This window comes from Malus sylvestris, chromosome 16 (assembly GCF_916048215.2).
Source record: "Malus sylvestris chromosome 16, drMalSylv7.2, whole genome shotgun sequence".
In the NCBI taxonomy this organism is placed as follows: Eukaryota; Viridiplantae; Streptophyta; class Magnoliopsida; order Rosales; family Rosaceae; genus Malus; species Malus sylvestris.
Genome location: NC_062275.1, coordinates 13652381 through 13665551, shown reverse-complemented (window position 1 = coordinate 13665551; position 13171 = coordinate 13652381). Strand labels below are relative to the sequence as shown.

The following is a 13171-nucleotide window of genomic DNA, read 5'->3' as shown; positions in this document are numbered from 1 at the left end:
CGTGGACGATGACGGATCATAGTACCTCCTGTGGAACGCGTGTGCTCCACGTACCGGCCAAGACAGGCACTATGCACACCCATGCTCTGGCCAGGGTTCTTGGTTTTAGGTTGGGCTAGAGGTTTTGGGTCGCAAGGTTGAGCCTGGGCAACTAGGTTTGGGTTTGGTTCAGTGGGTCACAAAAATGGGTTTGAGTGTTCGGGTCCTATATCCCAACAAGTTGGGCCAGTCTAGTGTTTTCGAGTCGGGTTTGACCCGTTTCCAGGCAGGGTTTGGCCATTTTAAGGAAGAAGGAAGTCGAACCCTTTCCAGCTTCATTCAACCCCAAAACCTACCTAAAACCTATCATGCAATATACCAAAATGAAGCCCAAGGAACAAGGAAGAGATTCGTACCAATGAGAGTTCGAGAAGTGGCCGGAGTTAGCCAGAAAAATGGTATGAAACCCATAGGTTCTAGCCAAAATCTGAAAAGCTTCACCGAAGTGTTTTCTGTCGCAAAAGTCCACAAAACCAGCCTATAGTCTTCAAAACCTACCAGAATGTTGAAAAGGAAGAAGGGTTGATGGTTTTTCAAGCCTTACTTAGTCGGAAAAGGTAGGACTCATCGAACTTTGCCATTGTACCATCTCGGTGTTTACCGTGGAAGAAGGAAGAGAGGAAGAGGTACAGAGTGAGGGAAAGGAAGTCATGGTAGTGCTTGTGGCTAGCCAACATTAGTGGTGGTGGTGCTCGTTGCTCCAACAATGGTGGTGCTAGTGTTTGCTAGCTCTGCCTTCCAGATAAGGGGAAAGACGAGAGCGAGAGTGAGAAAATGAAAAAGGTGAAAGAATGAGAGAAAGTGGTCTGAGAGTTGTCACTAGGATGAGGGAAGAGAGAGGATGAAGTCCTTGGGCTGAAGGAAAAAAACCAAAGGGTGGGCCCCACGTGGTGCACCAATTAAGACCAAAAGTAACCCATTCAAAATATCTAACTCAATCTCAATGAAATTACCAAAATACCATTTCATTCCTAAATCTGTAATATTAATCACAACGGGTTATTACACGATAGGCAGTAGATATGTGGCCCTAAAAAGGATCTTCAAATGAGCATGTTGTTCCACATATAGTAGCATGTTGTCTTCATTTGGAGCTTTCTGAACTCCAGTTTATCTGCAGGGAGCGTTCCATTGACTAAGTAGTTAATGATGGGATCTTGCCAACTCGGAGTTGTGTTGATCTGTGCCACCTCGACTGCTGGTTCCTCATCTATGCTCAAATTCTCCAAATACTCGATTAGGATGGAACGCTTGAGCTAATGGTTTAAAGCAGAGCCTAGGCCTGTTAGTGTATCTGCGTGGGCATTCTCTGCTCATAGAACTTGAGTGAGTGTGTACGCTTGGAACGTCGATAACCGCTCTCATACCTTCTTGAGGTATCTGGCCATCCTTGGATGCTTTGCTACGTACTTCCCTGAGGCTTGGTTAGTGATCAGCTGAGAATCAGAATAGATCGCAAGCTTCTTCACCGCGAGGTTTCTCGCTAATCGGAGACCTGCTATTAGGCTTCATACTCTGCTTCATTGTTTGACGCCTTGAAGCTTAGAGTGATCGCCTACTCGAGTATCAAACCATCCGAGGTAATAAGAACTAGGCCTGTTCCCGATCCTTGGTAGTTAGATGATCTATCAACGTGCAAACGCCAGAAATCTCATGCAGGTAGGGCTGGTGCAACTACGACGTGCTTAACTGATTCTGGGGCACTTTTGAACTGAGTTGCTGCGTACTTCAGGTTAGGGTGAATTATGTTACGAAGTTTGCCAATGCATAGGCCTTTATTATCGTGCGGGGTTGGTATGCTAAGTTGTATTGGCCAAGTTCCAACGCTCACTTTATTACTCATTGAGAAGCATCTGGACTATGCAAAACTGATCGTAGTGGGTACTGGGTCATGACGATGACCGGATACCCTTGAAAGTAAAGTCTGAGCTTCCAAGCTGCAACAACTAGCGCTAAAATTAGCTTTTCAATCTTCGGGTATCTAGTTTCAATATCAAGGAGAGCTTTGGATGTATAGAATATAGGCAGTTGGGCCCCCAGCTCTTCTCATATGAGGGTTGAGTGATGCGAAAATTAACTTAACACACAAATTTAACCCTCTTTTGACAACTGTAGTATAAGTATAAGTAGGGATCGTTCTGGACCGGGGATTAGGAGGGCTTGCTAATAACCTCTAAACTGACTCAAAAACATAAAACTAAACTTAAAAATACTTAACAAGACTCACAAGACTCAAAGCAAACTTAAAATACTCAAAACAGCTTAAAACAACTAAATAAACTTAAACTAGACACTAGGAATGACTTTGGACGAAAATTGACTTTTACTTGAATCAAAACATTTAAAAAAACAAATTAAAACAGATTCTAACTAATTAGACACTTTAAAGTAAAGGGGGATTGAGTTTTGGACAAAGTTGAAACAAACAAACAAGTATGAAAAACTAGACAGATTGTAAAACAAATTTGAGAAATAAGATGATGGATGGGATAGCTAGAGGCTTTTTCTCCACACATGATATGTATGCAAACAACTCGATTTCCAGTTACTACTTCATTGAATTATGAACGACAATGCTCCAAATTAACCGTGACATCACTAGTTAACTCTCATATTTTCCTTGTTTTATTGGATTGGATGACATCATTCGACAACCCAAAACCTTCTTCTAAAGTTCCCTACATGACATCATAATAGAGATACAATCAAAGATCATTACGTTTAATGAAAATCATAAGCATTGACAAAGCACTTGCAACTATGACATCATGTCACTCATGCTAGGAATTAAACTTAACGCGATCGTTTATAAGCGACCTTCACTACATGTGAATATAAGTTTGTAACGATTATGTGAAACTTCCTTGTATTCTAGCAACGGATTTATGCATGCCAATTAAGTGTCGACCCTTAATTAACAAATACAAATAAGTTATCAATCAAATAGTTAAGCCAATTGCATTCACAATTCAAGAGTTCATAACTGGAATTTATCAAATTATATTGCACACATAATCATGGCTTTGAAATCAACCCTAGCCAAGAGGGGTTTAGCCACTCATATTTACAACAAAACAAAAGGAAATGAATTTAAACATTAGAAAAAAAAGAAAGAAAACACCTAAACGCTCCAACGATCCAAGTTGGACAGCAAGCACGTCCAAGCACTTTCCTTCCCTTCCTTTGCTACAGCACAAGGTGTTGGTGAGTGTTTGAAGGTTTGTTTGTATGGAGGAATGGATGTGAAGATGAATGGATGTGTTTGGATGAAGGTTATGTTAAAATGGGAGTGAATGATCTAACAAAGTATGAACCCAATTTATATTACACACACTTCTTTTTATAGAGGAAATGCATGGCAATGGAGGGGAACATGGAGTGGTGTAGAAATTAAGTGCAATGATGCATGAAATATGAAATGATGGAGGGAACAAGGAATGGTGTAGCAATTGAGTGCAATGAGTGGTGTTTGAAATGATTCAAAGGTGAAAGTGAAGTGATGATGCAAAGCATGGGGGTAAAATGGAGTGGTGTTGCAGCTAGGGAACATGAATGATTGTGCACATGGTAGAGAAAGGAAAGGGAGGCAAAATGATGCAACAAATGAGTCAATGGAGGGAACATGGATGATGATGCACGGCATAGGAATCCAAAGGGAGTGCAATAGTGGTGCATGGCAATGATGGAAAGGTGAATGGTGAAGTGACACCCCTTTGTGGCTGAGCTCTTTGTCATTTTTACATTAATTCTTCTTTCTCTTTAACACATTCCTAGCCTCTTTAGTCTTCAATTTCATCCATCCACCTTGCTCTATGCATGTGCTATTCATTCCAAGCCCAAAACTGCTCCAAAATGCACCAAAATGCATCTTATTGCTTCATAAGGCCTATGGACCTACAAACACACGAAAATAGCTTAAAATACATAAGTAACTAAGAAATAACAACATAAATGCATGAGAACAAGCTAACTCAGTCGCATAAATATGCTCCTATCAAATTCCCCCACACTTAGCTTTTGCTGGTCCTCGAGCAAAACAAAACAAACGAAATAAACAAAACACAACCTAGACCTTCCAACATTTGCCTCAGGGATTTTTAATGAAATATGACATGTTAAAAATCATCATTCCCACATATTTTGGTCATCTTTACACTTGAGCACATACTTAATCACAGTCGCCACTTACTAGTTCCCAATTAACCAATTAAAACGATGTTTTGAATGTAGTAACATGCCTTAGAGAATTTGCTCAATTTCTTACAAGATACTCCCTATTTTCACACACATTTTCTGACTACACACCCTACACTAGTATATGTGAGAAGATTGATGTAAACACGAAAGACCAGGACTCACATATGTTATAACAAAGAAAGCAATTTTCTGGAGTTATTAAGCATGTTTAGATATGATCTCATGAATGGAATGCTACTATTTAGATGCGAGAACCAGTGACACCATATGCTCATACCAATTTCGAACTCCACAAATTGAAACACACAACACTCAAGATTGAAGTCAAGGGTTGTAACAGGGCTTGGGGGTAATGGCTAACAAAGAAAGGATAGGGATAACAAACGTTATTAAAGCGATAGCAAGCAAAGCAATGAAATAGACACTTGGAAATCACTTTAGAATGCAGAATCAACTTTTAAATGCAAAGGGGAAGATTCATGCAACACTTAGGGCCGAATTCAATGTTTTGAATCCTTTTTTAACAAACTTTTTTCTTTTCACTCTTTTTTTTTCTTTTCTATCCGTGCCTTATTAAGGACTTTGGCACACACACACACATACACAAGAATCACTTCCCCCACATTTGCTTTCTGCAATACATTGATAAAAAAGGAGTTCATTTTAAGTCATGCTTTACTATGCTTTAAGAACAAGGGTATGGATGGTCCTAAAACTAGGCTAGATAAGGATAGTGTGGATTAACAAAGAACATAGGCTTAACAAGGCTCAACGGGGTTAAACTTAAACACATAATGAAATAGGGGTATGGCAATTTTGCTTTGGTGGTCACTACACAACTTCATCTTGAATATGTGTTATGCAAATCAATAGCATGCTTTGAATGAAATAGGCATGAGTTCTAGCATTTGGAACTAAATGATGAAACGCCTTCTAAGTAGCAACCAAGCAAAGAATAATGAGATCATGCAACGACTTTAGAAAACAATGATGCACAGATTATTAACTCTCCAAATAAACGTTTAGGCTTAAGTCTCACAAGGTTGTAGCGTTCATTTGAGTTCCTTCCTTCAAGCATGTTACAAAAACTAATTTTTCCTTTATGATTGCATGCGAATTCATAAATTATAACCACAACCAAGCATACACCAAAGAGTAAATCAAATTTTCATCCATGTTTATAACTCTCTTTAACGGTCATGTAATTAAAAACCAAATCCTCATCATTGTGTTGGAAGGTACCCTAAGACACAAATAAACACACAAAAACAACTATTTTTGGGTTTTTCAAAACTATTTTTCAAATTTTTATGAGATTTTTGGATTTTTATGTCAAAACACACTAAAACACTCCAAAACAGCTTTAAAACACTTTAAAACAGCAAGGAACAACACTAGAAGTAATGGGTGATAAACTCCTACGAATTTCATGCAAAGCAACTTGGTTACCCCCCCCCCCCACACTTAAATCAAACATTGTCCTCAATGTTTCAAGCATAAACTCACACAAAAACAAGCAAACAAACAAACAACGAATAAACATGACAAGTATGGCAAAGTAAAAACCAGACAAAGTAGAGTTTAAGAACGCAAATCTGGTTTTGGAGATAGATGATCTTGTTGACTTTCCATAGCTTTAATCTCGAACTGGTTTGGAATTTTGATCGAGGAACATCAGAGTTCCTTGGTTTCAAATCAGACTCCTTCTGCTGGGTTGATTTGATTGTGCAGTCTGCACTCTTCTCTGCTTGTTTCTTCTGCACAGCAGGCAGACACGAGGTGGAGGTGATGGTCTGTTTCTTTCTTCAATCTTTCTAAGTGCCCACCATTTGCTTTCTTTCTCCTTGTCCTTAGCTGAGGATGAATTAGCACATTGTCTCCACATGTTTCGAGATATCATTTTCATTTCCCTTATCTGTTCCCCAGGCAGATGTGGTAGACGAAGAGGAAGCATAAGATGTTGAAGATGAGTACTCGAGAGCAAGGCTAGGTAAGCAATCAGAAAGGGGTTGCAGGCAGTCGGTTCTAAATCGGAAGATTGATACCAAGTGCTGGCTGATTGCTCTCTTTCTCCTTGTCCCGCAGATGAAAATAACGACAAGGAGAAGGACAGGGAGAAAGCATGATATGAGATACTCTTGCTTTCAACCTTCATGATATGAAATACTTTTCCTTTGGATGAGTTGTTTACAGAGGTACCCCAAGGAATAAGGAACACTGAGTGACTCAAGAGGCTTCGTTAGGAAGGCATTCTTGGAGATGAAGAAAGGTTATGTATGTCTGCCTTGCAATGGAGGGTGAAGGTTGACATTTATAGGAATTAATAACCGGTACTATTCTTTCACTCTTGTCGGCAACCGTTGGATGATTTAATAGTAAACTTTACGTGCCTTCTACTTCACAAGAAATCTTCGACAGATTGCCTGTAATTTTTGCAAGGCTGAGTGTGCATGTGACAGGCGCTGACACGTCTGGAAAAGCAAGTGCCTCTCCGATTTCTGAGCTTGCCACTTCGAGTTCTGAGCTCGCCTCTTCGAGTTCTGAGCTTCGTCGAGTGCAGAGGTTGCATGTGACAAGTGCGGACAAATCTGGAAAAAAAGATTGGCCCATGGTTTCTGAGCAAGCCCAGCTTTTGAGAAAGCTAGCGCATCTTCGATTTTTGAATTGGCCTCTTCGATTTCTGAGCTCGCCTTTTCAATCCCTGAAATCTCGTCGAGTGCTGATTTTTATAGAGGCGCGCAGTTCGTTTCAAAGCACACTTGAATTTTTGCCTATAGAAACTCCCTTCATTGCACTTCTAAGATCTCGATTTGTTCGACCTCTTTTTTCTTCAACACCTTTGAAAATGTCTGGCCCCTCCGACCGTCATTTTGACTTGAACCTTGGTGAAGAGGCATCCATGCCTTCTCCAGACAACATATGTCGCCCATCCTTCATATCCATACTGGTCCTCTTACCGTTGGGGATTCGGTGATGAAAAATGATATGACCGCTGCGGTGGTGGCCCGGAACCTTGTCACTCCCAAAGATAACAGACTACTTTCCAAACGATCTGATGAGTTGGCTGTTAAAGATTCTCTAGCTCTCAGTGTGCAGTGTGCAAGTTCTGTGTCCAATATGGCCCAACGTCTATTTGCTCGAACCCGTCAAGTTGAATCATTGGCAGCTGAAGTGATGAGTCTTAAACAGGAGATTAGAAGGCTCAAGCATGAGAATAAACAGTTGCACATGCTTGCACACAACTATGCTACAAACATGAAAAGGAAGATTGACCAGATGCAGGAATCTGATGGTCAGATTTTACTTGATCATCAGAGGTTTGTGGGTTTGTTCCAACAGCATTTGCCTTCGTCTTCTAGGGTTGTACCGTGTAGTGAAGCTCCAAATGATCAGCCTCCGATACCTCCTCCTTATGTGGCTCCGCCGACTGCTGAGGCTCCGCCGACTACTGAGACTTCTCCTAAGCAGCCTTTGTGAAGGCTTTCTCTTGTATTTTTCTGCCTCCTGTTCATTTTCCACAAATTTTAATGTAAAAGTACCTTGCATATCTGTCAATGTTTCAAAAATAAACCCACACAAAAAACAATTAAACAAGCAACAAATAAAAATGACAATCATGGCAAAATAAAAATGCAGAAAAGGGAAGGTTTTTAGGAACGCAAAACTAATCGTGGAGCAATTCAAAGATCTTCCTTATTTAAATACATGGGTTGCCTCCCAAGAAGCGCTTGCTTTAATGTCTTTCCGCCGGACGATACCTCCATTTAAGCTTGAATAGGGCCCACGGCATGGAAGGGTATGTCCTCTACGGCATGCTCCTCAAAATACTCATACATTGGCTCTATGAATGGAAGGGGATAGTAATCCTTCCCGATTGGGGCGTTGAGCATCCTTAAGTCAATGTAATCATTCCCACTAGCTTGGATTCGATTAGGGACCTGCACCATACAAGGTAACAGCATATTAGTTGAAATGGGAATCGAAATTGGAATAGGTGGTTTACCAATGTGTTGCAATGAAGTGGCAACACTGTCAATAGATTTTCCAAATGTGCTTTCGGCCAGATTATGCATTTGGAGGTTAGTGGTGTGTTCTTTGTGCTCCACTCCAATTTCCTCTTCGTTGGTGGTTGGAAATTCATCTTTCTTGGTTGGTGCTGAAGGTTCTTGTCCTATGTTTTCAACTACATCAATGGAAAAACAAGAACGAACATCAGTAAGATTCACATTAGATTCAGGAATTTTAAAGTGAATCATATCACCACCAAATGCCATTGTTAATGCTCCATTGGCCACATCAATCTTAGTTTGAGCTGTTTTCATGAAAGGTCATCCAAGTAAGATTGATGGTGGTAGAGAGTGGGCTGCATCCTCCATGTCAAGCACATAGAAATCTGCAGGAAAAATCAAATGGTCTACCTGCACCAAAACATCCTCCAAAACTCCTTTCGGGTAGGCATTAAATCGATTGGCTAGTTGAATAACAACACCATCATGTTTAAGCTCTCCTAGATTCATAAATGCATAAACAAAATATGGCATGACATTAATTGATGCACCTAGATCTAGCATAGCATGTTCAAACCTCGTATTTCCAATAACACAAGGGATAGTGAAACTACCTGCATCTTTGCATTTAGGTGGCAGCTTCCTTTGCAACGTTGCAGAGACATTCTCATTCACATGTACCACCTCTTTCTCCCGAATCTGGTTCCTTGTTGTGCAAAGCTTCTTAAAAAACTTAGCGTACTTCAGGATTTGTTTGATGGCATCTAAGAGTGGAATATTGACTTGTACTTTTTTGAATGTTTCAAGGATGTCTTTTTCACTTTCTTCATTCTGTGTTTGCATGAATCTGCGAAGGAAAGGTGCATTTGGTGGAATACCGTTAGAATTAACTGAATTGGAACCTTTCTTACCTGTGGTGGACATATTGGATGGATTAAGGAGTGTAGGAGTGCATGACAAGGTTGTTTCCTTCCTTGTCGTGGGTGTGTGTTAGACATCCTCCTCTTGTTGCAGCTTCTCGTCCTCCGTTTGGCCAGATTTTGATGGTTGGGGGTCCGTTCCAACTTCTTTTCCACTTCTCAAGGTAATGGCCTTTATGGATTCAAATCATCCCCTTGGATTCATAATGGTTGTGCTAGGCAGTTTGCCTTGCTCTTTGATTTGTCCCATGAACTCCGTCATTTGGCCCATTTGTTTCTTCAATTCATCCACCTCCTTAGCTTGATTGAGCATTGTTTTTTTTTTTTTTTTGCCCCTGCACTAAAGAAGTTAGTAATTGAACAATTTGATCATTATCCATGGATGTACTTGAATTGGTTTGGGTAGATTGTGGTTGGACTTGAGTGGGTACATATGGCCTTTGATACATCCCAGGGGTTTGTGGCCAAAATCCTCCTTGTTGGGCAGATTGTTGTGGTTCTCTCCATTTGAAATTTGGATGATCTCTCCACCCTGGATTGTAAGTGTTGGAGTAGGGGTCATTATGTTACTGATTGTGGCCTTGAAAACCCACGGCATTGGCAGATTCCCACCCTTCATTCTCGATCAATTGAGGGCACTTATCCGTGAGATGTCCTTGCATTAAGCACACGCCACAAACAGCTACACTTTGTACCTTTGGTATTTCAACCACCTGTGAAAGAAGTGTAGTAAGATTAGCCATTTGATTTTTAAGTTCGGAAATAACACTTACCTCATTAACATGTTGCTGCTGTAGGATGTCTATTTGACCAACGCCTTCATATTGTTGAGCATTCAATGCTCGGTTAGCAATTAAGGTATTGACAGCCATGGGTGTTTTGTCCACCAAAGCTCCTCCTGCTAAGGTGTCTAGCATTTGGCGTTCAATTGGTAGAAGCCCTTCGTAGAAATATTGAAGAAGAAGCTCCTCCTTCATTTGATGCTGTGGACATGAAGCAACAAGGGTTTTAAAACGTTCATAGTAAGTGGGAAGGGATTCACCTTGGTTTTGCTGAATGCCACTAATCCTTTTGCGTAGTAGAATGACTCGAGAAGTTGGGAAAAACTTCTCCAAAAATGCCCGTTTCATACTCTCCCATGATGTGACAGTTTCGGGGGCTAGTTCATACAACCAATCTTTAGCCTTTTCCAAGAAAGAAAAGGGAAAAGCCTTCATTTTCAAAATGCTCCCATCAACATTCACAGGGGTCATGCTTGAACAAACAACCTCGAACTCCTTCAAATGTTTATTAGGATCTTCCATGGACAACCCATGGAACTTAGGAATATGGTGCAATAAACTGGACTTTAATTCGAATTCATCGGTCTTTCCTTGGGCAGCCACGGGGTATTGAATGCAAAGTGGTGCGGCATTGTCCAATCCCGAAGCAGAAAGCTCCTTGATTGTTCAATTGTCCGCTGCCATGTCTTATACTTCTTCAAAAATCTGAGCCGGTTGAGATGGTTGGGGTTCTTGTTGATTCCTTGCTCATCTCAAAGTTCGTTCAAAATCGTCGTCAAAGTCAAGGATGTGCTTATGAACAGGTTGAGAACTTCGAGTCATAAACCACCTAAAACAAGAAAACAAGTCATCAACTAGGAACAAAAACACATGAAAATAAACAAAAAGAAATAACAATGGATTAGCAAAGTTGCTAATCCCCGGCAACGGCGCCAAAAACTTGATGCGAAAATTAACTTAACACACTAATTTAACCCTCTTTTGACAACTGTAGTATAAGTATAAGTAGAGATCGTTCTGGACTGGGGATTAGGAGGGCTTACTAATAACCTCTAAACTGACTCAAAAACATAAAACTAAACTTAAAAATACTTAAAAAGACTCACAAGACTCAAAGCAAACTTAAAATACTCAAAACAGCTTAAAATAACTAAATAAACTTAAACTAGACACTAGGAATGACTTTGGACGAAAATTGACTTTTACTTGAATCAAAACATTTAAAAACACAAATTAAAACAGATTCTAACTAATTAGACACTCTAAAGTAAAGGGGGATTGAGTTTTGGACAAAGTTGAAACAAACAAACAAGTATGAAAAACTAGACAGATTATAAAACAAATTTGAGAAATAAGATGATGGATGGGATAGCTAGAGGCTTTTTCTCCACACATGATATGTATGCAAACAACTCGATTTCCAGTTACTACTTCATTGAATTATGAACGACAATGCTCCAAATTAACCGTGACAGCACTAGTTAACTCTCAGATTTTCCTTGTTTTATTGGATTGGATGACATCATTCGACAACCCAAAACATTCTTCTAAGGTTCCCTACATGACATCATAATAGAGATACAATCAAAGATCATTACGTTTAATGAAAATCATAAGCATTGACAAAGCACTTGCAACTATGACATCATGTCACTCATGCTAGGAATTGAACTTAACGCGATCGTTTATAAGCGACCTTCACTACATGTGAATATAAGTTTGTAACGATTATGTGAAACTTCCTTATATTCTAGCAACGGATTTATACATGCCAATTAAGTGTCGACCCTTAATTAACAAATGCAAATAAGTTATCAATCAAATAGTTAAGCCAATTGCATTCACAATTCAAGAGTTCATAACTGGAATTTATCAAATTATATTGCACACATAATCATGGCTTTGAAATCACCCCTAGCTAAAAGGGGTTTAGCCACTCATATTTACAACAAAATGAAAGGAAATGAATTTAAACATTAGAAACAAAAGAAAGAAAACACCTAAACGCTCCAACGATCCAAGTTGGACAGCAAGCACGTCCAAGCACTTTCCTTCCCTTCATTTGCTACAGCACAAGGTGTTGGTAAGTGTTTGAAGGTATGTTTGTATGGAGGAATGGATGTGAAGATGAATGGATGTGTTTGGATGAAGGTTATGTTGAAATGGGGGTGAATGATCTAACAAAGTATGAACCCAATTTATGTTACACACACTTCCTTTTATAGAGAAAGTGCATGGCAATGGAAGGGAACATGGAGTGGTGTAGCAATTGAGTGCAATGATGCATGAAATCTGAAATGATGGAGGGAACAAGGAATGGTGTAGCAATTGAGTGCAATGAGTGGTGTTTGAAATGATTCAAAGGTGAAAGTGAAGTGATGATGCAAAGCATGGGGGTAAAATGGAGTGGTGTTGCAGCTAGGGAACATGAATGATTGTGCACATGGTAGAGAAAGGAAAGGGAGGTGGAATGATGCAACAAATGAGTCAACGGAGGGAACATGGATGATGATGCATGGCATAGGAATCCAAAGGGAGTGCAATGGTGGTGCACCACAATGATGGAAAGGTGAATGGTGGAGTGACACCCCTTTGTGGCTGAGCTCTTTGTCCTTTTTACATTAATTCTTCTTTCTCTTTAACACATTCCTAGCCTCTTTAGTCTTCAATTTCGTCCATCCACCTTGCTCCATGCATGTGCTATTCATTCCAAGCCCAAAACTGCTCCAAAATGCACCAAAATGCATCTTATTGCTTCATAAGGCCTATGGACCTACAAACACACGAAAATAACTTAAAATATATAATTAACTAAGAAATAACAACATAAATGCATGAGAACAAGCTAACTCAGTCACATAAATATGCTCCTATCATTGAGCTCATTACTATTTTTTATATTGCCAGATAGATGTACAGGTTCTCCACTATTTCCGACTTAGATAGTAGTGGAGGTGATGTCAGGTATTTTCAGGTCCTGAAATGCTTTCTCGCACTCGTCATCCCATTTGTCCTTCTACACCCTTTTAATTGCCTTGAAGAAGGGCTTGCATCGATTGATGGATCGCGAGAGGAAACGATTGAGTACAGTTGCTCGTCCGGTCAGACTTTTGATCTCCTTCAGAGTTGTGGAAGACTTCATATTCAGGATTACTTTGATCTGCCTTGGATGAGCCTCGATTCCTTGCTGGGTTACAGGGTACCCTAAGAATCAGCCAAAAGAGAC

At 40.0% G+C, this 13171-nt stretch overlaps 1 long non-coding RNA gene across 1 annotated transcript in view; it reads right to left on the bottom strand.

The window, feature by feature from the left end:
* LOC126606541 (uncharacterized) overlaps positions 1–3305 on the bottom strand; it is a 91874-nt gene extending 88569 nt beyond the window's left edge. The window contains exon 1 of the long non-coding RNA XR_007617239.1: positions 3161–3305. This is a non-coding gene — a long non-coding RNA (uncharacterized LOC126606541). The remainder of the gene's footprint in view (positions 1–3160) is intronic.
* Positions 3306–13171: the final 9866 nt, after the last annotated feature.